The sequence below is a fragment of the Papio anubis genome, chromosome 8 (assembly GCF_008728515.1).
Source record: "Papio anubis isolate 15944 chromosome 8, Panubis1.0, whole genome shotgun sequence".
Taxonomy (NCBI): Eukaryota; Metazoa; Chordata; class Mammalia; order Primates; family Cercopithecidae; genus Papio; species Papio anubis.
The window spans coordinates 132,217,835-132,244,329 of record NC_044983.1 but is presented as its reverse complement, the minus strand read 5'-3'; the positions used below and the strand labels follow the sequence as shown (position 1 = coordinate 132,244,329).

At 35.5% G+C, this 26,495-nt stretch overlaps 2 long non-coding RNA genes across 4 annotated transcripts in view; one reads left to right on the top strand and one right to left on the bottom strand.

Moving 5' to 3' along the window:
* LOC108587390 overlaps positions 1 to 19,669 on the top strand; it is a 63,333-nt gene extending 43,664 nt beyond the window's left edge. The window contains exons 3-4 of one of the 2 annotated variants that reach the window (XR_004185959.1): positions 14,773 to 15,040; positions 17,203 to 19,669. This is a non-coding gene — a long non-coding RNA (uncharacterized LOC108587390). Of the gene's footprint in view, positions 1 to 14,772 lie in introns of both variants that reach the window. The other variant, XR_002524045.2, reaches the window with a different exon arrangement.
* LOC103887174 overlaps positions 9,085 to 26,495 on the bottom strand; it is a 97,933-nt gene continuing 80,522 nt past the window's right edge. For both annotated transcript variants that reach the window (XR_001905957.3, XR_651162.4), the window contains one exon: positions 9,085 to 9,208. This is a non-coding gene — a long non-coding RNA (uncharacterized LOC103887174). The remainder of the gene's footprint in view (positions 9,209 to 26,495) is intronic.

Genomic DNA, 26,495 nt, shown 5'->3' with positions numbered 1-26,495 from the left:
TAATCATCCTAAACTTCTATGTACCCAATAAGATAACTTAAAAATGCATAAAACTGAAGCTAAAAAATGTGAACGGAAAAGAAAATCTACACATATACTTGGAGATAGCTATAATACTCTTACGATAATTGCTAGAATAAGTAAATAAAATATAGTAAGAGTCACTCAAAAAACACTGTTAACCATGTTGATTTAACTGATACATTTAGAACATTCAAAGTAAGAAAATATGTGCACACTCATTACTTATCGAGGTAGATTCATCAACATAGACCATAAAACGGGTCCTACAATGAGTCATAATATATTTTAAATGATTGGATAAAAAATAATACAGGGTATTTTTTTTTATTAAAATGTAAGCAAAGTAGAAATCAATAAGAGAAAAGTATCTGAAAAATTTTCAAATGTTTTGAAATTAAACATCACAACTGGAAAAAACATGTGGGCCAAGTAGGAAATCACATAGGAAATTATGAAATATTTTAAAGTAACATAATAAAAGCAAACATGTCAAAATCTGTATGTAAAGTTAATTACAATTATTTAAAAGATTAGTTTTGAGTGCTTATATTAGCAAAGAAATAAGTCCCAAATTCAATTATGGCAGATTCAAGAGTAAGACAAAAAACCAAGGTAAAAATTTAAAGTTGGCATTAGAATAACAATAATGATTTAAGAGATCAAACAGAAAAACAGTAGAAAAATATAAAAACAAAAGTCAGTTTTTCTAAAAGATAAATAAAACTAATAATAGGCATATAATGATTAAAAAAATTATCAATATCAGAAATTAAATATTAGTAATCACTAGAAAATCTGCCAACATTAAACAGATAGTAATGGAATATCATGAAAATGTTATCCCAATATATAAGTTAGACTCCTACTGGACAAACTTAAACTTAACTTGAGTCTATAACTTAAACTCACAATGGACAAATTCCTGGAAAGACAAAAAATAACCAAGCTTACATAAGAAGTCTTATATTTCTGAAAAGCTTGGCTAAAAGCCTTCCAACTAATTAAATTAAAGCCCAGATGGCTTCACTAGTTAATACCAATAAACACTTAAAGGACAATAAATCAACCCTACCTGCACTATATCAGCACTCAGGGCATGGGAGTACACTTCCCAAGTGATTTTATGTTGCTGAAATTAACCCGATGCCAAAACCAGAAAAAAAGAAAAAGGACGTTTAAAGAAAAGAGGACCATAGATTACTTTCTCTCGTGAACATAGATGCAAAAGTCATATAGAAAATATAAGTTAATCAGCTGAGGAACACACTCGTAAATAAGTTACCACATGCTGACCCAGTGAGATTTAGCCCAGGAATGCAAATTTAGTACATCATTCAAAAATCAACTAATGTAGCTTACCATATTTAAACCCAAAACAGGAAAAAAAAAAAAAAAAGAAAAAAACACACACATAATAATCTCAACAAATGAAAAAATACATTGAAAAATTTTTCACATTCAAAATTTTTGAATTTTCATTATACAGACTCTGAATAAATGAGGTATAGAAGGAATATACCTGAACACCATAAAGGCAAACTCATAGCTAACATCGTATATATGACACAAACTCATAGCGAACATCACACCAAACTCATAGCTAACATATGACAAACTCATACCTAACATCATAGCAAACAGGGAAAAGTTGAAATATGACAAACTCATAGCTAAAATCATACCAAACAGGGTAAACCTGAAAACTTTTCCTCAAGATCTGGAACAAGACCATTTTTACCACTTCTATTCAACATGGTGCTATAAATCATATTCAGAGCAATTAGACAAATGAAAGAAATAAAAGGTATCAATATTGGAAAAGAAGATGTTAAATTGTTCCTTTTTTCAGATTACATAATCTTGCATTAAAAAACCTAAACTCTACACCAAAAAAACTATTAGAACTAATTAATGAATTCAGTAAACTTGTAGGATATACAATCAACATACAAAAATCAATATTGTTTTTATACATTAACACCATACTATCTGAGAAAGAAATTTTATGAAACTCCTACAGACAATAGCTACAAAATGTAATAAAATAACTGGGAGTAACTATTAGATAATATAATTGTTGTTATGATCTGTTAAGACACTATCCAAGAACAGAGATAGATACTAATTTTTCTACTTCGCAAACACACAAATTTATCTTTTCTTCAATTTAAGCAGGAATACATTTTGTGAGAAGCTGGTATATCTTTGGTTGCCCTGGGGAAACTTAAGTAGTCGATTTCTCTGTAATATTTCTCTTTACACATAATGAGATTATTAAGGAGCCCAGGCAGTCTCTAAACTGGAAAAATATCCCAAAAGATAAGACTAAACTTTCTATTGCTCATTTTGAGTGAATCATCTCTAATCAATCACTGAATGAGTAGACTTGTAATGATGAGTTCTTACTCTAGGCCAGTTACTCTGTTAAGTTATAAGAGACAGAAAGATGACCAAATTATCACCTCAATCCTCGGGGTGTTTACAAACAATTTGGAGTGAAAAGATTGTACAGAGATGTAACACTCTTTTGTTTGTCCAGAAATATAAAATAATAGGAGAACCTTAATATCAAGAAGGATGAAATCTCAATTATTGTCATTCCTTTGCACCTGAAACCCCCCATGGAGTTTTTCTTATTAGCTTCTGATTATCATGATGCATTTTCTTAGTGAATACAAGAAAGACTCAGAGAATTAAAATGACTTTCCCAAAGTCATGCAGGTTGTAGTGAATGGACTCAGGATTAATTTTGAGATTTGACAGCCTCCAAATTCAATGACTTTGCAGCTTATCCCAACACTAAGATTCCATTCACAGAGATAGTGATGATCCACTTTCATGATGCTTTTAGTGGCCCTTTGTGAAGAATTTTGTGTTATTTTGCCTTTTGAACATAAAGCTAACTTTTAGAGATAGATCCAATATTCAAAAATTACAGCATCACTTTTAAATATCTCTGTCATAAAGAGTCCTAATTTCTAATAATAATATCACCTTAAATAGTGATTATATACTCTTTGATGAAGAATATAGCATTTTCAAATTTTCTCATTGGGGAAGAAGTTTTGTGATTATCTTCAGAACACATTTGGTATCTGAATATTCTCTTTTAATTTGGTGGAGAAAGATCAGGACTTTGGAGGAGAGGATGATATTCTTCTGGCACAACTCTGGAAAATTATGTTATTATGTTTTACTTGAACAGAGATGTCCAACAAATTTGTGTTAGTGACAGAGCCTGTCGAATGTCAGTAAAAATAGCTTATGGTGGCTGAGCACCAAACCCTGCCATAGACAAGTAGCAATAATAGCTCATGGTGGTTAATGACAAATTAAAACAACAACCACCACCCTCTGAATTTAGGTAAGACGAGACTTTATTAGAAAAGAGTATTGCACAGAAAGAGGGTGACTATTGTAACAGAAAGAATATCCCAAACAGATCCTGAAACATCTCTAATTTCAATTGGAAAAAAACTTTTCTTTCATAGACAGGAGTAAACAAGACTAGAAAGAACCAGGTGTTAGAACCATGGAATACTATGCAGCCATAAAAAAGGATGAGTTCGTGTCCTTTGTAGGGACATGGATGCAGCTGGAAACCATCATTCTCAGCAAATTATCGCAAGAACAGAAAACCAAATACCGCATGTTCTCACTCATAGGTGGGAATTGAACAATGAGATCACTTGGATAAAGGAAGGGGAGCACCACAGACCAGGTCCTATTGTGGGGAGGGGGCAGGGTGGAGGGATAGCATTAGGAGATATACCTAATGTAAATGACGAGTTAATGGGTGCAGCACACCAACATGGCACATGTATACATATGTAACAAACCTGCACGTTGTGCACATGTACCCTAGACCTTAAAGTATAATTAAAAAAAAAAAAAAAAAGAAGAAAAAAAAGAAAATACAATGAAGTGGAGGCATGACTGGACCATTTAACAAGAAACGTCTTTCTTTTCAGCAAGCCAGTTCTCTGAAGGGACTGTTAAGGGGGAGCTGTTCTACTCTCCAGTGCCAGCTGAAGCTTCCAATGCTCATTTAAGCTCAATTATGGGTCAAAATTCAGGGGCCCAGAGGAAAGGGAGAAGCCTATCTAAAGTCTGCTCAAGTAGAATTAGTGAGTATTTTTCCAGATGGGTCATTGGAGACTGGAACTGATCCTAATTCTGATGACACAATCCCAAACACTATAATTTCAAATGCTGAAATTCTAGAAGATCAAAATCTTCAAAATAAAATCCTGGAAAAAAACAATTTTAAAATTTTATTACAATATTTGTATGTATATTTTTAAAGGAGTATTCATTAGAAACAGATAAAAAACATGACAGAACATTTCATAGGCCACTTTATATAATGAAATATGCATTAATATACATATTTTTGCAAGCACAAACTCTCAGGCATACTAATGACAGTCACAATAACAACAGTTATGAGCAGAAAAACCATATTCATATAAATAAGTCAAAAAGTGAAAAGTATAAACACGTATCAGAATTGTTGGCAACTGTGTGTGCCCAACTTTATAATGCAGTCATCTGCAATATTCTGATGGACGACCTAAGATTTTGACGAGATTTATCAAAAACCAAGATAGGTCATGATATGGTTTGAATGTATCCCCACCCAAACTGCATCTTAAATTGCAGTTGCCATAATCCCCACATGCTGCGGGAGGGACCAGGTGGAGGTGACTGAATCTTGTGGATGGTTTCCCCAATCCTGTTCTTACGATAGTGAGTGAGTTCTCACAAATTTTCTGATGGTTTTATAAGGGGCTTTTCCCCCTTTTGCTGTCCACTTCTCCTTGATGCCACCATGTGAAGACAGACGTGTTTGCTTCCCTTCCCACCATGACTGTAAGTTTTCTGAGACCTCCCCAGTCATGCTAAACTGTGAGCCCATTAAACTGCTTTCCGTTATAAATTACCCAGTCTTAGGTATGTCTTTCTTAGCAGCATGAAAATGAACTAACACAGTAAATTGGTACCAGAAGTAGGGTGCTGCTATAAAGATACCTGAAAATGTGGAAGCAACTTTGGAACTGGGTAATAGGCAGAGGTTGAAACAGTTGGGAAGGCTCAGAAGAAGGTAGAAAATGTGGCAAAGTCTGGAATTTCCTAGAGACTTGTTGAACGGCTTTACCCAAAATACTGATGGTCTCAGACGGAGATGAAGAACTTATTGGGAAATGGAGTAAAGATCACTCTTGCTATGCAAAGAGACTGGGAGAATTTTGCCAGCCCTAGAGACCTGTGGAACTTTGAGCTTGAGAGAGATTATTTAAGGTACTTGGTGGAACAAATGTCTAAGCAGCAACGTGTTCAAGAGGAAGCAGCGCATAAAAGTTTGCAAAATCTGCAGCCAGATGATGCAGCAGCAAAGAAAAACCCATTTTCTGGAGAGAAACTCAATCCAGCAGCAGAAATTTGCTTAAGTAATGAGGAGCCCAATGCTAATCACCAACACAGTAGGGAAAATGTCTTTAGGACATGTCAGAGACCTTTGCAGCACCCCCTCCCATCACAGACCCAGAGGCCTAGGAGAGAAAAATAGTTTACTGGGTGGGGCTCAGGGACCCCATGCAGTGTGAAGCCTTGGGACTTAGTGCCATGCATCCCAGCCACTTCAACCATGACTAAAAGGGACCAAGGTATAGCTCAGGTCATAGCTTCAGAGATTGCAAACCTGAAGCCTTGACAGCTACCATGTGTTGTTGAGTCTGCAGGGGCATAGAAGTCAAGAAATGAGGTTTGAGAACCTCCACCTATGTTGGGAGAAAAGCTGAGTGTTGAGAAAGAAGCTGAGGCAGGGCTTGCATGTCTGACATAATGTAACAGAGTCTTGGAACATGTCCAGGGTCCAAAGTCTAAAACCCCTTGTGGCCTTTGGAACACCAAGCTCTGTGCTAAAGTGTGGAAGGCTACTCTGATGCACCATAATCTAAGCTCTAAGCCCAGGGCATAAAACCCCTCATGGCTTGGATAGAATCTGGGGCTGCTGGCCTTTGGAATGTGTCTAAACTTGCTGGCTCCATGCTCCTTGCTCTCCCAGGATCGATTGTATCTTGAGTTAAAAGAACCTACTCTCCATTATCTCAAGTAGCGAAGCATATGCTAAACCATCACAGCTGTAAATCATGTGATTAATGCAACACGCCCTTTCAACCCCCACATTTTTACCGCCTGTTTCTTTGTTTGATCACCAATAAATAGTCTGGGCTTCCAGAGCTTGGGGCCTTCACAGCCTCCGTATGTAGCAATGGACCCCTGGGCCCACTTTTGCTCTCAAATTGTCTTTTCTCATTCCTTTGACTCCGCTGGACTTTGTCGCCCCCATGACTGGGTATTGGGTCCGATCACCCCAACCACTTACATTCCAGAGGATATATGAAATTGCCTGGATGTCCAGGCAGAAATTTGCTGCAGAGGCAGAGTCCGCATGGAGAATCTCTGCTAGGGTAGTGCAGAAGGGAAATGTGGCATTGGAGTCCCCACACAGAGTTCCCATTGGGGCACTGCATAGTGGAGCTGTGAGAAAGGGCCACTGTGCTCCAGACCCCAGAAGTGTAGATCCACCAACACCTTTCACCATGGGCCTGGAAAAGCCACAGACATTAAACCCCAGCTCATAAAAGCGGCTGGTAGGGAGACTGTACCCTGCAAAGCCACAGGGGCAGAGGTGCCCAGGGCCATAGGGGTCCACTTTTTGCGTCAGTGTGCCCTGGATATGAGACATGAAGTCAAAGGAGATCATTTTGGAACTTTAAGATTGAATGATTGCCCTGTTGGATTTCAGACTTGCATGAAGCCTGTAGCCCTTTTGTTTTGATCAATTTCTCCCATTTGGAATGGGTGTATTTACCCAGTACCCCCAGTGTATTTAGGAAGCAACACACTTTCTTTTAATTTTATAGGCTTATAAGTAGAAGAGACTTGCCTTGTCTCCAACGAAACTTTGGACTTAGACTTTTGAGTTAATGCTGGAATGAGTTAAGACTTTGGGGGACTGTTGGAAGGGCATTATTGTGTCTTAAATTGTGAGAACATGAGATTTGGGAGGAACCAGCAGTGGAATGATATGGTTTGGCTGTGTCCCCACTCAAATTTCATCTTAAATTGAAGTTCCCATAATATCCACATGTTGTGGGAGGGACAAGGAAGAGCTAATTGAATCATGGGGGCAGCTTTCCCCATACTGTTTTGAAGATAGTGAGTGAGTTCTCATAAGATCTGATGGTTTTATAACAGGCTATTCCCCCGTTTGCTCTGCACTTCTCCTTGCTGCCACCATGTTAAAAGAGAGGTGTTTTCTTCCCCTTCCACCATGATCGTCAGTTTCCTGAGGCCGACCCAGCCCTGTAGAACTGTAAGTCGATTAAACCTCTTTCCTTTATAAATTATCCAGTCTTGGGTATGTCATTCTTAGCTGCATGAGAATGGACTAATACATGGCACCACTGTACCAGTCACCCCAAAAGCCAAGATCTCAAGACATTTTATCTTTCACAAATACAAAAGCACAAAAAGGACTTATCTTCATCTACTGAACAAGTGCCAGTGTTTCTGTATTCACACGTCATGCTTACACACAAAGTCAACATTGTGATAATGCATTTTCATGGAGTCTCTTTTGAAAAAAATACATACAATGAATTAGAATTCTCCAAAAGTTTTAAAACAATTTATACCCTAATTATTGGAAATGATGAGAAGATGATGTATTACAGCATAGTGAAGTATGAAGCAGTAGTGGTAACAATGTAAAATAGTAAAAGAAAAAAAAAATCAGCAAAAACAAAGAAGAATCAAAAGAAAAGAAAACAACAACTCAAAAACCTAAAACAAAAATTGACATGTGAAAAAACATATTACAGAAATAGATTATGGGCAATTACACAGAGACAGTCCATAAGAGCTGGCCAACTTTCATGAACATTAACTATATTTTAACATCTTGAATAACAGGGAATAGCTATTTGTTTGTTTTCCTTTTAGGACATTCATTTTCTACTAGGCAGTGCTGTTGCTCTATTTGAAATTCTTCAATGATTAAACATCCACCTACATGAGAATTGCTTATTTAATTTTTCCATCTTCTGTGCCTTGCTTCTATGTTTTTGGGGATATGAGGATATCTATTCCAAACGCACTCACATACAGACCACAAATTTGGTAGAAACAATAGTGGTAATTGAGTGACTACACCATTTCTCAACTGTCTTTTTTTTCTACCATGCACATAATTATTTTTGGGCCAGTTAGTAACTTTACTGATATATTCAAGCAAATATGGCTTTAATTCATTGAAAACTCCTGGAATGTCATAACCTGGAAGAAACGCCACTACAGACAAACAACACGTTTTTAAACTTAAGTTTTCATCCTTGCCATATCATATAGGCTTCCACACATGTGAATTTTTGTCAAATGCATTGAGATAAATGAACAAAACAAATTTTATTGGTAACACCTTGAAATTCACTTTTAGAAGACTTGTTTGCGGTTTACTTCAAATCTGTCATTATGGCTTGGGAATTCAATTAAAATCCATTTTCTTCTGCAGGAAGACATTAACAAGATAACAGTTGAACGTAACATGTTGCAACTATCCCATGATTGTAATTTTCAGTATTTAAGATGTTAGATATTTTAGACTTTAAGTATTTAGACATTTGGTATTATGGTGTTTGAGATTGTGTCCTTTGGTATTATGATGCAAACCCTATGTATGGAAACAAACAGTTCAGCTGGTCATTGACAAAAGAGGAATCAAAATTTGGAGCATTTGTAGCTGGCCCTATCATAGGTGAACAAGATGTTCACCTTTGAGTCCCATCCTTCTATGCTAGGTGTAGTCCTTAATTTATCCTCAGTGATTTTGCTGAAAGGATAGAACATGATTATTTAATCCAGATTTTTTTTTAACTTATTGTCTTCATAAACGTGGTTAAATATCCAAGGCCTTTAGGAACCACTCTTCTCATCTGTGTATTATGAATAATACCACTTACCTGAAATCGTCGCATGAATATATAACAGTATCCTTTATGTTACAACATATTTATTCAATACCAGTAGTTTTGTAATGGAGAGGAATCCCTCCGTGCCTTGTGTCTCCACCTCGTATGTTAGAGTAAACAAGTAGTTCAGGCTTCCAGGAGAAGATGTTCTATGGATAATAAAATAATAAATACAGGAAAAAAACCTGACCTTCTGATCCAAAGTCCTGAGTTATAATACCAGTGCTACCTAATCTTTACCATGTGGCCCTAAACTAATCAAATAACTTGAGAAATAAAATCTACTTTCCTGTTCTTAAACATTTTTTAAGGGAATCAAACACATTGAAAGTAAAAGTTTATTCATCTTAAATTTGCTAATATAAATATCATTGATATTATTTTGCATCAAAAAGGTTAAATTCTTCATTTTGTCTCAGAATCATTTGATTTTTTAAGCAAATATCTCTCTATTAAAAAGCAGTAATTTATGCAGGAAAAATGCATGCTACTATCCCCTATGACTCTTTTAGCAAAAACATTGCTTTTTTTTTTTTTCCAATTGACTAATTGATTTTAAGCAATTAGTCAGTGCAACTAACATGTAACTAGTTAATTAGCTTACTATCCAGTGTTGCTCCCTTGAGAGCCATTAGAATGTGAATTTACATCCTTCGATAAAGAAGTAATGTCAGAAGAAGACCAAAGATTTTATATTTTTAGAGAAAATGAAGCTGCAGAAAGGAGAACTTCAGCAAATGGATTCTGAGAGCTGGTTATTTAGAAGTAATTTATACCACTTTCTTATTATACAAGTTTAGGAAATAAAATATCAGTAATTTAAAAAAAATCTATAATCTTATTACTTATCACTACAAGGAATTATTTTTTATATTCTGTTCTAAAATTTACATGCACACACATGCCCAAACACACACACATGTTTCCAAATCCAAAATGTATTAATCTGTACAGCATATGTAGATTGAGTGGCCATCGTGTACACCTGGGAACACAAAAGTTCATAGTATGCGATTTCTTGAACAGAAATGGGAAAGACAAATATTAATTACGTAGTTAACCAAATAGATACTCAATCACAAAGAGATGGTTGACCTACATGAAATATATACATTACTCAGAACATATCACAAAGAAATTTGACTCAGGATACCAAGAAATTTTTCCTCAGTAAGCGATATTTTGAACTGGTATCTAAATGAAGAAAAGGATTAACCTATGTGAACGGTAAAAGAAGTGAGGGCTGTTGCAGTAGTTTTATAAGATTCAGCCATAGCATTTGGTAGGAACCAGACCATGAAGCTGCTGTGGATGATACTAAGACACCTAACCTGGGTCCCCAAAGCAATGGGAATCACTGAATTGTTTCCAACAAAGGAGAGATCCACAGTTTTAATGGTTTCAATGTGGAAAATATATTGGAGTCTATAGCACTATATCCCATACATACATACAAATATAATTTGTCAAAATATGATAAAAAATAAATTTATATGACAAAAATGGAAGAGGGATATCAAATTGTAATAGCACAGTAGAGTTATTAAGTATCTTCATCTGGAAATAGAATTAGGTGAACTGAGGAGAGACTGCAAATACCGCAGAGGTTTTGGTAACAGAATAAGCATGAGGAGGAAGGAATAGAAAAGTGTTAGAGATGGCCCTTGGGTCGCAAAGTAGGTGGACTGAGTGATATTCAGTGACAACAAGCACCAGACAAGGCCCAGATGAGAGCAGAGGACGGTCAGAGGAGCATCAGTTAGCCCTGGGTGTGCTGAGTCTGTGATGCTTTTAAGACCACTGTATGAAGTACTCAATTATGGAGTTGGATCTAAAACTAAGAAAACTGACTGGGGTAGCAATATAAATTTGGGTACCATTCCAAAAAGGATTGGTTTTGAAAATTTTGACGTTGATGTTGTAGTCTAAGAGAGAGAGAAATTAATAAGAAAGGTTTATGGGATAATGGACAAGGGATATAGCTCAGACACTTACAAAAGGATAATATGAAAGAGCTAATAAGAACATCATGATACATTCAACTCCACTGTAATTTAAAAAATAAATATTAATACATACATGACATTCCTTTTTATATCCATCGTAATACCAAATAATTAGACAGTCGTATAAAATCAAATGTTGGTGAAGATACAGAGAGACAGACACTTCTTTGAAATCAGAAATTACACATATTTCTGGCTATCAATCAAGTACTAGTTAGTGAATTCCAGTTCGAGTGTGTTCCATAAATGACATACCTCACTCCTGCATGTATGTATTCTGAGAAATCCCCACTGGTGCATTAGAGAACTTCTATGAGGAAAGTGTTCTGTTGCTTTGCATAGCAAGGACTCCGTGACAATTTACCTGTTCAACTCACCTGTTCAATACTGGGGGAGCTTATAAGTAAAATTCATTGACATCACTATGGAATACTATGCTGCAGTCAGAGTCAACAAACCAGATGGGCATTTGACCATATGCATGAATCTTCAAGATAGGTATTGGGTGAAACTGGTAGTTTGAAAAGGGCTGAGGAAATAAAGCATATTAAAAGACAAACAGTAATCAAAAATGTCAGGCACTACTGAGAAGTAAGATGAATTCTGAAGTATGCTCAGTGAATCTGGTGCTGTGAACCACTGACACAACATTTACCACATTGGGAGCTATTTCGGTGAAGTGACTGAAGCAGAAGTCAAAGTAGAGTGATTTGAAGAATAAATGAAAATAAGGAGTCTGTTTGCTGGAGCAGAATATGAAGCTGAAATAAATTGTGTTGTTGTTGTTTTAAGATTGGAGATGCTTAGGTGAAAATTCCTGATGGAAGGACCCATATGAGAGAACAATACAGAGGGGAAACATTGCAGGAACGTTCAGATGAAAGGTTTCAGCATGTTGCGTATGCTATGCAGGAAGTATCGCCTATCCCCAGGAATTCTCTGTATATTTGAATCCGTGCACAGTTATGATTTCAGCAATAAAGTGAAAATGATTGGCTTCTTATTGTAATTATTTATTTTGTTCCTGTCTTTGTGAACAAGCACCGGGAAAAAAAGACGGGACTTGGCTCCAATAAAATTGAGGGTTCGAATTCTGTCCTTAATTAATTAACATTGTGGCCTTGAGAAACTCTTCCATTTCTCCTTACATCAGCTTTCTCACCCATAAATGTGAATAAAATGCTATTTTCCCACAGGATGATATAGAAAATTAGGCGAGTTAATGAATATTACATGCTTAGAAGATGACCTGCAACATAGTACATGTTGAATAAAATATAATTGTACAGTTCTCAAAAAAGCATCTGTTCCAAAGCTGGCAGAAACTCTGCTTGGATAAGTCCTATTGAAAGTCAAAACTCTACTGGTGATTAAGGATCTTTCAAGAATAATTTTGACAATACTTAGTTTTTATTTTAGGAGCTGGCAAAATATTTAAATACTTGCAAGTATTCTGGCTTTTAGAAGTTGCAAATCTTCACGTTTAGATTTTTATATCACTCCAAGTTTTTTCCTCTTGGCAAAAGCATAAATAAACGCAGAATAAAGGCTGTGTTAATTAGGTATACGTATCAAAAACTTTGAGACTTTAGGAAAAGATGGAATTATTCTCAAAAGGGCCACTTAGGCATAAGGAGGCACTGAAAGGCCTTGGCAAGATGATAAGGGATTAAAATAAGTGGAACAAAAAAAATTAAGCCTATACCTGTCATGCTTTTTAGTCTCATGTTCTTTGTGAGAAAGTACTCTGCTTCTGCATTTTAGGGCTAGGCAAGTTTCTGTGAGATGTACACCTCCGAAGCTGAACGTTCTGACAACACTTGTAAGAGGTTGAGATAGTAAAAGAAAACTGGCCTGAGAATCGCAGGAACACTGATGTAGAGCAATGGGGGTCCTGGACTGGGGATGTTGCTCTGAGCCATGATGGGACAGATATAGAATTAAGAATCATCAGCCAAAGGATTATAAGTCATGCTGCTGTAAAGACACATGCACACGTATATTTAGTGCAGCACTATTCACAATAGCAAAGACTTGGAATCAACCCAAATGTCCATCAATGATAGACTGGATGAAGAAAATGTGGCACATATACACCATGGAATACTATGCAGCCATAAAAAAGGATGAGTTCATGTCCTTTGTAGGGACATGGATGAAGCTGGAAACCATCATTCTCAGCAAACTATTGCAAGGACAACAAACCAAACATGGCATGTTCTCACTCATAGGGGGGAATTGAACAATGAGAACACTTGGACATAGGAAGGGGAGCATCACACACTGGGGCCTGTCATGGGGTTGGGGGAGGGGGAAGGATAGCATTAGGAGATATACCTAATGCAAATGAGGAGTTAATGGGTGCAGTACACCAACATGGCGCAGGTATACATATGTAACAAACATGCACGTTGTGCACAGGTACCCTAGAACTTAAAGTATAATAATAAAAAAAAAAGAATCATCACATAATGGGTAATATTTCCAAGGCTAAAGCATCAACAAAGAATTGCCCAAAATGGAGAAGCATCCTGAGAAGCATTATAACTTTGAAATTGACATGTGGGCTTTGATGAGATAGAATTCCAGCAGGTGGAAATAAGAGGGAGCCTTATACATTTTACATGTTATACTCCTGGCTTTATCCCTAATCTTACAAGCCATGAGAAACACTATTACAATAAGTACCTGAATTGTCAAGAAGAAACAAAGCATCTCAGATGCATTCAAATTACCCTGCTGCTGACTGCTATTATTTAGGATTCATCCCATGGTTACAAACTCCCATTATAATGAACCTTGAAAGAAAATAAATAATGACATTTCAGCTACCCTTAACAAAATATGTCAGCCAAGTACATTTTGGAATCTAAACCCTAATTTATTACTTATTAATTTGTATAAAGTCATTAGCTGTGATGGGTTTTCCTAAAGTTAGTGTTATTTAATATGCCTAAACTAGATAATTTTATTATTTTTTGAACTAGCTTGAAAAAGAGCTGAATTGCAGGATTTCAGAGGTGACTTATGACCAGATGGTGGTAAAGATATGTGAGACAATAGCAGCATCTATTTTGGCTTCTGTATCTGAGTGTATGACATTTTTAGGAATCTCCATCTCTGTCAATGAAATGTAAGATCTGTAAGATCTATGAGAAGAAAAACCAGCTTTGTTTCTTCGATCGTAGTTCCATTCCTAATCCTAGTGAAGTATCCTAGTAAAGTATCTTAGTTACCAAATAAGTAATTTTTGAATTAAAAATGAAATGAATTAAAGGCAAAAAACTAACCATTTCATAAAGCTTTAAATTTCTGAGGGGATAGAGGTAGCAGGGGTAGGGCAATGAGATTTCAAACAGTTAAATGCTTGTTTTAAGTTAAGCGTGGAGCTAGAGGGGCATAGACTATGAGATGATGAGAATAAGAATGATCATTATCTTGAAGAGTTACTAGGTGAGGTTTCAAGCAAATGATTGTCTTATTGGGATCTCTGACATGCAAGCTATAATGTAATAACATAAGTTAAGCTAAACAGTATGAGTAATAGTTGATCTACTATTTTTGTTGTATTGTAACTTTGATTTAGCACTGCATTAGTTTCAGTATAACTATTAAATCAAATAAAGTACAAACTGCCAGTGGTTTACATAACAAAAGTTTATTTCTCTTTTAAATAACTCAAAAATGCTGTTTTTTTTTCTGATTAGCAGGTCACTTTTTCTCTCCATGGTGACTCAGAATCCTGTGGCTCTGCCTACCTAGGGCTTTGGAATCCTCTCCGTCTAGTAAGCAGAGGGGGAAAATGCATGGAAAAGCTACACCTGCTTCTTAAAACCACGATCTCTAAAATGGCATGTGCTTATGCTCACATTCTTTTGACTAGAACTCATACATGGCCACAGACAACTGCAAGGGGAATGGAGAAACGTTGTTTAGGGTGAGCACTAAGTCCAATGCCAGGAACACAATGAATAGGTAAATATATTTTATCTATTATTTTATTATTACACTTAATGCTTATTAAGCAATTGTTCCCTAGATTGTCAGGGTTGGAGGCCTGAGTCCATCTTTCCACTGTTTTTGTAATTTCGATACGTCATATGAGTCTGTTCTGGCAGAGACCTCTAGATGCCCACCAAAATCTCCTTTATTTGTTTTCTTCTTGGATACACAGCTACATTTACATTCTCCAGCTTCGTTCGCAGGTAGCTGTAGCTACCTGCAGTAGTTAACGTAGCCCTCTCCAGCAACAATGTGAAGCGAAATCATTTGTGCTATTTTATGGCCCATGAAAGTAAAACAAAACAAACGAAAACAGTAAAAACAAAATCTTGCATGGTACTCCTCCATTAGATCCCAATTCCAACTGACTGAAGGTTTGATAGACAGGATGATCTTAGGAGCCACTTGGTGAAGGTAGGAAAACAGCTATTGACCTCAATCTGTGAATAAGTTTTTAGGCACTGGAAGCTTCCCTGGACTATTAAATGAAAAATAAATCAAGTCCTTCTTCTTTAAGCAGCTTAAATTTTGGGCTTATTTGCTACTGGTACTTGGACTATACTAATACAGCACCATGACGATGGAAGGCTATTGGGCCACACAGTTGGGCACGCAGAATTTGGAGACAGGGATATGAGGCCTCATTTACTTGCTGGAGATTGACCTTTCATAAGCAACAGAGCTGAATATTAAACACAGTTTTGTCCATTGCCAAATCTGTTGACCCTTTCTCTGTACATTACTGCCTCTCATATGCCTTTAGTTTCTCTTATGCCACGGTTTCCCACGAGACACCCTTGGTGTCTTTTGGCATTGTCATAGAGAAAAATATGATTTGGTTGCTAATTTAAGCTGTCGTTATGGGCAGAACCAATACTTAGTTTTCTGGTCTCACTTGTGAGATTCTCATTCAAAACCTCAAAGGTTGAAGTGTGGGCAGCTGGCATGTTTTATGTCTCTTCAGTTTTATACATGATAGAAAAATTTTACTGCTACTAAAATAGTCAGAGGGCATGTGGCTAATATTTATAGCTTAAAGGTTAATCTTGCTAATAATTTAAAGCAAAATGCTAGTTTAAAAACTATGGAACAACTTGAAATAAATGGTGTTCCTCTGAAATGCCCCAACTACTGAATAACTAACTCACCATGAATAAGTGCTTTTCCTAACTAAAGTAGAAGAGAAATCCAATTTAATTCTATTTATTCAATAAATATTTATTTAGGATTCTTTAAGTAAGACCACATGAAAAAGAGAGCAGAATAATGAATTATTTCTGCTTGAAGAAATACAAATTTTAGGCAGTAGTACAAGAACATTTTAAGCACATAGAGCTTAACTTGCCTGTGGCCTTTCGAGGAAGCATGCATGGTAGCATTGTGTGGGTTATAGCAGTGCAGACCAGGAAATCCTCCTGGAGGAAGAAACTAGATTTAAAGATGTAAGCAGGTGACAGTGCTATAGAATGAAGACAGATAATTCCAGATCAAGGGAACAATCAAAACAAAGACATGGTGAAGGGAAAAGAGTATGAGATTTTCTTAGGAAAAATAATGAAGTGTGATTGTCTTAAGGGCATGACACATGGAAGAGGAATGGGGAGACAGGAGGACTTTAAAAGTTGGTTGTCAAAAAAAATAATGAAGGCTCATGAATTCCATCCCGAAATGTTTTGAATTATAGTTTGAGAGTGTGGAGGGTTCACTTAGCACGTTGAGGATGGAGTCAATGTAAATGGAAGTATATACTTATACCTCATATATATATACACATATATATATATAGTCTATAAAAAATATATATCTTATAGACTATTTATTTCTGAGTTTTCTGATATATTGATGCCGGGCATGAATGAAAAATAATAAAGATAGCAGGATATCAAATGGAATACCATAGAATATAAGATCACCAATAAAACATAAAAGAAGCACTTTCTAGATTAAAAATGAAGCATATCATTTTGAAATGATTCATTGCATCTCTCCAGAAAATATTCATTCTCCAACTCCTCCATGGACTATAGGTTTGGTGCTACTGAGGGAAAACTGAATTTGGAAAGTGGAATGTGAAATGATGAATATTAAATAGATGAACATTTCAAGTTGTAATTTTCATAATCTATTTTTTCCAGCCATCCATCATACCATCAATGGCATACCCGACTAGATGAACTGAATCATACTGTAGTAACAAAAGATAGTGAAGTTCTTAGAGATTTATGTGAAAAATAACTCCCCTCCTCCTCCAAAAGACACCCCTGACTCTGAGACTCATTTCTCCACTCAGATGTTTCCACACTATGTTTGAGAGCCATGCACGGATTTAGTTCTAGCCAAAGGCCTTTTCTCAGTTTTATATTTTACTGCTTTTGTTGAGAAGCAGTCACCTCTTGCAACTCTGCAAGTCCTCAGATTTCTGGTTTACTTTTATTTCCTTTTCATGATTCAAGCCAAGCCAAGTCTTTTCTCAGCTCATCTTTTTCTTATAATAACTTGTCAAACACAATCAATAGGAGCTATCACACTGTATTATGTTTTAATTTCATTTCTTTTCCCTAGAGTTAATACTTTATGAAGGAAGAAACTACACTAAAATTCTGGTTTTAGACCCTGTTTTGAACAAGGCATAAGCCCATTTTTTTCTTGCCTCTCTGCTAAGCATCACTATAGAAATAGCACAAGAGAAAATGAAAGAAGAAGGCTAAAATGTGCTAAGAATGTAAGTTGTTTGGAGGCTTGAGAACAGGAAGAGGATAACAACAGCAGGATCTCCCCACTCCAGACCCTCTAATTTAGAAAAGAAGGTGGCCCAGGTAGGCTTATTCTTCTGCCAGATTGACCATGATTCCTTCTGACAGCATGTGAGTCTTATACCACCACTAAGGGAAGAGTGAGTGAATGAGTGGGAGCTTTGCCAGAATTAAGTGGCCAGGGGAGTTCATCTCTTTCCATGCTGTGTCTAAGGCTCATCTTTTCCACTGAGGGACACATAGTCAGCCTGATGGAATTGGAAACAATTCCCAGCCACAAGTGCCCTGATACAGCAATCATTCTTTTCCCTGGAAGCCTGAGACCCTCCTGACCACAAGTTATGGAGGTAGCTGAGATACACCAAATGGGAGATCCTACAACAGTCCTCACTCACTAAGAGACACCTGGAGAAATCAGCCTTGACAACATCAGCAGTAATCAGTGGGAGCCCCAGCAGAAGGAACAGACAAACCAAGCAAGCCAACACAACAGTGAAGAAGCTCTGAAAATTTAATTGCCTTTGAAACACAGCCCACAGAGTTAGGTGAATACCCGCATGCTAAACCTAAATAGGATGAACATTGACTTAAATAAACTATGTAAATAGACCCACAGTCTCCTACCACAATAGGTAAAATGTTCAGGATACAATTTAAAATTAGGTATGCCAAAATTCAGGAAATTTGCAACTTCAGTGACAGAAAAAATAAATTGATGCCAGCACTGAGATAAATCAGATATTGAATATATTTAATAAGAAATTAATAACAGGCATCAAAATAACGTTTGAATAATCCATTTCAATTTTTTTTGCAACAAATAAGAATATGTAGAAAAAATCAAGAAATTGAGATCTAAAAAATAACAAATAGAAATTACTGGACTAAAATTACAAATAATCAAACCAAACCAAAACAATCTTCTCTGGTCGAATTCATGAAAAGGTAAAATGACAGAGGATTCAAATAGTAACCATGAAGATGAAATAGTACAACAGAGAAAAACAACGAATAAAGGAATCTGTGGGATAATAATACAAGATCCAGTATTTATATCATCAGAGTCCCATAAGAAAATGAGAAATTAAAAGAGAGTGAAAGAGTATTTGAAACTACATTGTCTATAAATCTTTCAGCTTTGATGAAATAAACAAACATACAGATTCAAAGGGTTGGGCAAACTCCAAACAGAAAAGTTTCTAATCATAAATATATGTGCACAAAATATATATTCCTAAAGCAACAGACCATGAAATACATAAAAAATCTCATAGAGTTGAAAAGATAAATAGACAAGTCAACAATTACATTTGGGGACTTCAACACACTCACAAAAACAAGAGAACTACTAGCAAAGATATAAAAGGTCTGAATAACATAATCGACCAACAGTGTCTAACTGGTGTATACAGCACAATCTACTCAACAAAGGCAAAATATGCTCTAACAATTACGGAAAATTAATCAAGATAGACAATATTTCAGGCCATAAAACAAACCTAAACATTTTTAAAAGATTTAAAATGATGCACAGTTGGTGGGAATGTAAAGTGGTACAACCACTATGGAAACCAGTGTGGAGATTCCTTAAAGAGCTAAAAGTATATCTACCATTTGATTCAGCAGTTCCACTCCTGCATAGCTACCGCAAGGTTATTATATGAAAGTCATTATACGAGAAAGATATTTGGACATACACGTCTATAGCGACAAAATTTGCAATTGCAAAAATATGGAACCCGTCCAAATGTCCCACAATCAGTGACTGAATAAAGAAAATGTGGTGCATATATATATATATATATACACACACACACACACATATACATACACACACACACACACACATACATACCATGGAAGACTACTCAGTTATAAAAAGGAACAAAATGATGGCATTTGTAGCAACCTGGATGGAACTGGAGACCATTATTCTAAGTGAAATAACTCAGAAATGGAAAACCAAACATCATATGTTCTCACTCATAGGTGGAAGATAAGCTATGAGGATGCAAAGGCATAAGAAAGATACAGTGGACTCTGGGGACTTGGGAGAAAGTGTGGGAAGAGTGTGAGGGATAAAAGACTACATATTGGGTATAGTGCATACTGCTCAGGTGATAGGTCCACCAAAATCTCAGAAATCACCACAAAAGAACTTATTCATGTAACCAAACACCACCTGTTCCCCAGAAATCTATTGAAATAAACAAAAAAATGTATTGTACATTTTTAAATAAATAAAATGTTGCACGGTAAGCTCTCTTACAATAATTGAATCAAACGATAAATATATAACATAAAGAAAACAGAAAAAAATCTCTAATTTTTAATGGAAACATTAAACAACACCCTTCTACATATTCCCCTGGCCAAAGAGTAACTCTCAAAGGAAATTTTAAAAATATATATTACTGAATGAAAACATAATATATCACAATTTGTGGGACTTGGTTAAAGAGCAATTGAGAGAAAAACTTATATCACTAAGTGCCTGCATTGAAAATGAGGAAAAATCTCAAATCAATAACCTATGTATCTACCTTAGGAAACTTGACAAAGAATGGAAACATAAACTCAAAGCTATAATGAAGGAAATATAGATAGGAACAAATGCAATGAAATTGAAAATAAGAAGCAATAAAAATAATAAACAAAACAGCGCTAGCTTACCAATAAAATTAATAAACCTCTATTAATTTTATCAATACAATTAATAAGACTAATAAATAAGAGAAGATACAATTTCACAAGAATCAAAATAATATTGTGTATCACTACATATCTTATATCCATTAAAAAGATTGTCAGAAAGTATTACAAACAATTTTATGCTCATAAATCTGGCAACTTAGAAGAAAGGAAGTGACTTGTCAAAGACTACAAGCCACCAAATCTCAACCAAGATGAAATAGACAGTCTGAGAAGCTCTATAATTTTGCAAAACGTAAAAATAATTAAAAAGAATCACCACGAATATTGGACAATTTTTTCCAGAAAGTGTAAGAAGGAACACTTCCCAAATCATTTTATGAGACTAGTATTACCTTGATAATAATATCAGACAAAGACAGTACAAAAAAGGAACTATACACCAATATCTTATGACTTTAGACACAAAGGTCTTGAATATAATATGAGTCAATTGAATCATAAATGTGTAAAAAATGTGTAAAAAAATTGGCACTATAGCCAGTTAGTATTTATTCCAGGGATAAAAGACTGTTTTAGCATTTGAACAACAGTCAATACAATCCATCATTGAAACATGGTAAAGAAGAAAAATCATTTCATCATATTACTTGTCAAAAGCCAACAGCAATTCATAACAAAACTCTCGTTTTAATTAATAAACTTGATTTTTGGAGCTGATTCAGGTTCACAGCAAAATTGATTTGGACAGTACAGAGTTCATGTATATCTCCTGTCCCCATGAAAGCACAACCTCTTCCACTATCAGCATCATGCACCGGAGTGGTACATTTGTTACAAATGATGAACCCACGTTGACACATCACATAATACAACTCTTAGGGAATTAAGAATAGAGGAGAGTTACCTCAACTTGATTACAGAGCATCTACAAAAACACTAGAGCTAACATACTTAATGGTGAAAGACAATGATTTTCCCCTAAGATTGGGGCAAAGGCAAGATGTTCACCCTCATTAAGTTGATTCAACATCATTCTGGAAGTTGGTTCTGGTTTGTAATATAAGGCAAGAAGGGGAAATAAAGGACATACAAATTGAAATAGAAAAAAAAAAGTTGTCCCATTTATAGATGGCATAATTGTCTATAGAGGAAATTCTGAAAAATCCACTGAAACCTCATAGAACCAATCAGTCGGCTGAGTTAGGTCACAGGATTCAAGATCAATCACAAAAAAATTAATCACATTTCTATGTTCTAACAATGAACCTGCTGTGTAGAAAGCAAAAATAACACTATGGAATTCACAATTGCTCAGCAGAAAATTAAATACTTAAGTATACACTTAGCAAAACATACATGTTGAAACTTACAGAAAGCTGATTGAAAAAAATCAAAGACTTATAATAAATGGGGACAGACACAATAATCATGGATTACCAAACTCTATATAATTAAGATTTCAATTCTGCAGTTAATCTATGGATTTAGAGCAATTTCTGTCAAAATCTAGACAAGATTTTTTATAGGTATAGATAAACTTATTTAAAAATTTACATAGAAACACATAGGCCCTGTAACAGCTAAGACAATCTTGACAAAAAAAGTAGGATAAATTATTCTATTGTAATTAAGGTTACTATAAAACTACAGTGATCACATAAAATGTGATATTGGCAAAGGAATAGGCACACAGTTTGCTGGAACAGAAGACCCAGTAATAGACCCACAAAAATATACTCAACTTGTTTTTGACAAAAGTACAAATTGAATTTAATGGAGAAAGGATAGCCTGAAGCAATTAGTTCCATGTAGGAAAAATAAAAAGTCAAAAGAAAAAAGAGAACCTAAAACTCACAAGTTAGACAAAACTTAAAATGGATTACAGAAAATGTAAAACGAAAACCATGCAACTATAAAGCATTTAGAAATAAAGATGAGGAAATCTAAAGCATATAGAATTAGGCAAATAATTTTTAGACTTGATATTCAGTGCACAATATCTTAAAGAAAAAATGAAATATTAGGCCTTATCAAAATTAAACAATTTTACTTCATAAAGGTGCATGTGAAAAAAATATGAAAAGATAGACTACAGTTTAAGAGAAAAGGTTTGCAAACAACATATCCAAAATGTATAAAACATTTTCAATTCTTAACAGTAACAAATTTTATGAAAACATAATTTGAAAGTGACCAAAATACATGAACAGGTGATTCATCAAAGAAGATATACAGATGACAAATGAAGTCACAAAATATTGCTCAACATTATTATCCATTTGTGAAATGCAAATTAAAATACAAATTACGTATTGATGGCTGCCTACTCAGAATATGTAACATAAAAAATGGTGACATCTTTAAACACTGGCAAGTGTGCAGAGATTCTGGATCACTCTAAACATTTGGTAGTTTCTAAAACAAACAAAAAAATACCTGAATGTACAAGCAACATATGACCTAGCAAATGCACTCTCGGGCATTTATCCCACAGAAATGAAAACTTACATTTGTAGAAAAGACTGCATATGTACATTTATAGAAGCTTTATTTGTAATAGTCAAAATCTGTTTCCAGCCTGATGTCCTTGAACAGATGAATGTTCAAAAAAAAAAAAAAAAAACTGTGGTACATCCATATTACGGAATATTACTTAGCAACAAAATGTAACTATAGATATGCATGACAGTTTGGATGGATCTCTGGGAAATTATTTTGAGTGAAAATTCTGATAGGTTCCATATATATTTTCATTTGAAATGACAAAACTGTAGAAACGGAAGCCAGATTAGTAATTGCTAGAGCCTGAAGGAAAAGAGTTTGAAGAGAGTGAGTGTAATTATGAAAGAGCATCATAAGGGATTCTTATGACATTGGATTGTTCAGTACCTTTACTGTGGGAGTGGATATAGGAACATAAGCAGGTGATAAAATTGTACAGAATTGAATGTATAAACAAACAAGTAAAACTGGGGAAATCAGAATAAAATGAATATATTATATATCTGTCAATATCTTCATTGTGATATTTTGTTATAAGTTTCCAAAATATTGCGATGGGAGAAACTAGGTAAAATGTACAAAGGATTTCTCTGTGTTATTCTTTACAACTGCATGCTACTTCACAGTTATTTCCATTTATTAAAGTTTATGTTGATTGTCTGCTATTTGAGTTATGGTAAAATGTAGTTTTAATTAAAGCGTATGTAACACTTTCCTTTCCTTCTAGCCTCTGATAACTCTGTCCCTAGTGCTTCCTTCCCAGTTCTAAGCTAATGCTACATTGATGTGTATGTGTGTGGGGAGATGAAGGGTGCTGTTATGGCAGCATGTTGTTGGTCATCACCAACTCCCCCACTCCGGGAGGCACTTCTGATATAGCAGTCACCAACTGGAACATTACTGGTTGCCTTTGAACATCAAGCAGTGGCCAACTTGCCCCAAGTTAGCTTTATCACTTAGCCTCACATTTCGAGTGACATGACCACATCTAACGCCAGGAAGACAGAGAAGCCTCATCCTGTATTATATTGCAACAAGAAGTGGAAATATTTGATAATTTCCCCTTCATTTACAAATATGAAATAGTATTTTTTTGCTATATAATTGTCTGCTGGTTTTTGACAACTGTCTTCTTTAATTTAATCTAAAACATCATTAAGCCAAAACTACTCTAACTTAGCATCATGGTATGCAAAACACAGAGAACGCAGTGGGTAGTGAAGTGAGAGACGACGAAACTGACAATTCTGTTGAGACAAATTAACTCTGGTATACAATGAAAGACTAGAGTGGATATGAGTTAAATTCACATAAGGAAATTTTGGGTAGTATAAATGATGGCTCTCACAACGACTGAAAAGATGGACAGTGACTGGAATCTGAGGATAATGTTGAATAGGTAAAACCCTGGGGCCTCTCTCTCTCGATATGTGTCTGCATCTGTCTGTCTGTACGTACATATATACACACACATACACACATGTACACAATTTAAGCCATTATGATTGGGGTATTCTTTACATTGGTAAATAAAACACATTAACAAATAGAGTTTCTTTTTTTTTTTTGGAGACCAAGTCTCACTCGGTTGCCCTGGCTGGAGTGCAATGGTGCCATCTCTGCTCACTGCAACCTCCGCCTCCTGGGTTCAAGGGATTCTCCTGTCTCAGCCTCACGAGTAGCCTGGATTACAGGTGCATATCAGCACGCCACCTAGTTTTTGTATTTTTAGTAGAGACAGGATTTCACCATGTTGGCCAGACTGGTCTCAAACTCCTGACTTTAAGTCATCCACCCTCTTCAGCCTCCCAAAGTGCTAGGATTACAGCCATGAGCCACCGTGCCAGGCAACAAGTAGGGATTCTATTCATTATCTACTGATGGTCATAAGTATGCATTACGTAACCTGTCAGGCTTGCCTTTATTCAAAATTGACTGACAAAAGCCTTTTCCTCTTTAAATACTCAATTTAATTGCGATTTTTCCCGTTAATTATTTGGACTACAATTTATCTAGTTTGTTAAACCAGTGTGGTGACTGGATTTAGTTGATGCATTATACCATAAATTTAGTATATTTTCAAATAAATTAATGGTTATTTTTACTTGTTGACACTTATTAGCTGGCAAAAAAAGAAATCTTTGTCAATCAGTTATTCAAGAAGGACACAGAAAGACAATCTCTGAGCTTTTAATACTTTATTCCTACAGATTTTATTCCACTGGATTTAATTTATAGACATCTATGTCTCCTACTAAATTAAGGCTCAGGCAGCGATTTTGATTTACTAACTTTTAACCTATAATTTTCACAAATAAAGGAAATAAAGTGCACACTCAGAGGAAAGGTAAAACAAGGGAAAGTGAAAGCCATTCCACAATGTACACATATTTCAAAACAACATATTGTACATTGAAAAAAATATATATATAGTCAATTTTTAGTTGCCAATTAAAACATGAAGAAAGAATTTGAGGGAGAAGAGTAGGGTATTGTAAGGAGAGAAATAAATTTATATGGGGCAATTTCTGCCTTTCAAATAATAATATTGTAGTGTTGTTGGTCTAAATAATTTCATATTATAAGAAACATAATGAAAAAGAAAAGATGACAGAAAATCCTATTTCTGATGTGCACAATATGTATTTGTCAGACTTTGTTTGCTACTTATGATTTAGTAATTCTGAGCTACTTTCAGTCTTTCAAATATATTCTCCCTTTCTCTTCTATGCTTTTACTGAGTTGTTTCACATGCTTCAATGTGCTTCCACGGTGTCTCTGTATTATCGGATTTCATGCTCTTGTGAGTGGAGATGGTGTCAGACAAATCCGCCCTTGCAGGGCTCGGATACTTTGCAAGTGTGGAGTCTCTAGTTGCAGAGTATTTGAACAAATGGCTTCTCTTACTAGTAACTGAAGTTCATGAAACTAAGATGTGCCCTATATTTTCCTATGGATTTCTTGGTGTCTGTATCTATCAGCATCTTTATCCAGCCTCGTACACCCTCATTTGTCATCCCTTTCCTAGCTTTGTCATTAAGTATATTCATTAAACATACAAACAGGACAGTTGGAGCATACCATACAGAGAAGAAAGGTAATATTTCTTGTTCAGAGGCACCCAAGTTAAGACAGAAACAGGAAATCACTTTTACGGGACAGATTTATAGTGTAATATTCCCTTTTTCTAAAAAAAAAGAATCCAGGCAGAACAAACTCTTGTCTGTAGATGGAATATTACTGTTATATTTTCTATGGAGATAAAATGAGTGGCTTAAAAAGTGTCTAAAGAAGTGGGCATGGAAAAGGTGAGAGGAGACATTGAGGAATTCTGTTTGGACAGGGTGGGGTAAAAGTGGTGGGATATCAACGCTTATGGTTTAGAGTGGGGATAGCTGTTCTGGTCCCAGGCGAGGCCTGCCACCTGGGAAGATATTACTTAGAGTGAAAAGGAGAGCTTAGGCAAGACCAGGAGAAGACTATCAGTCACTGAACCAAGATCAATGAGAAGCTATAAG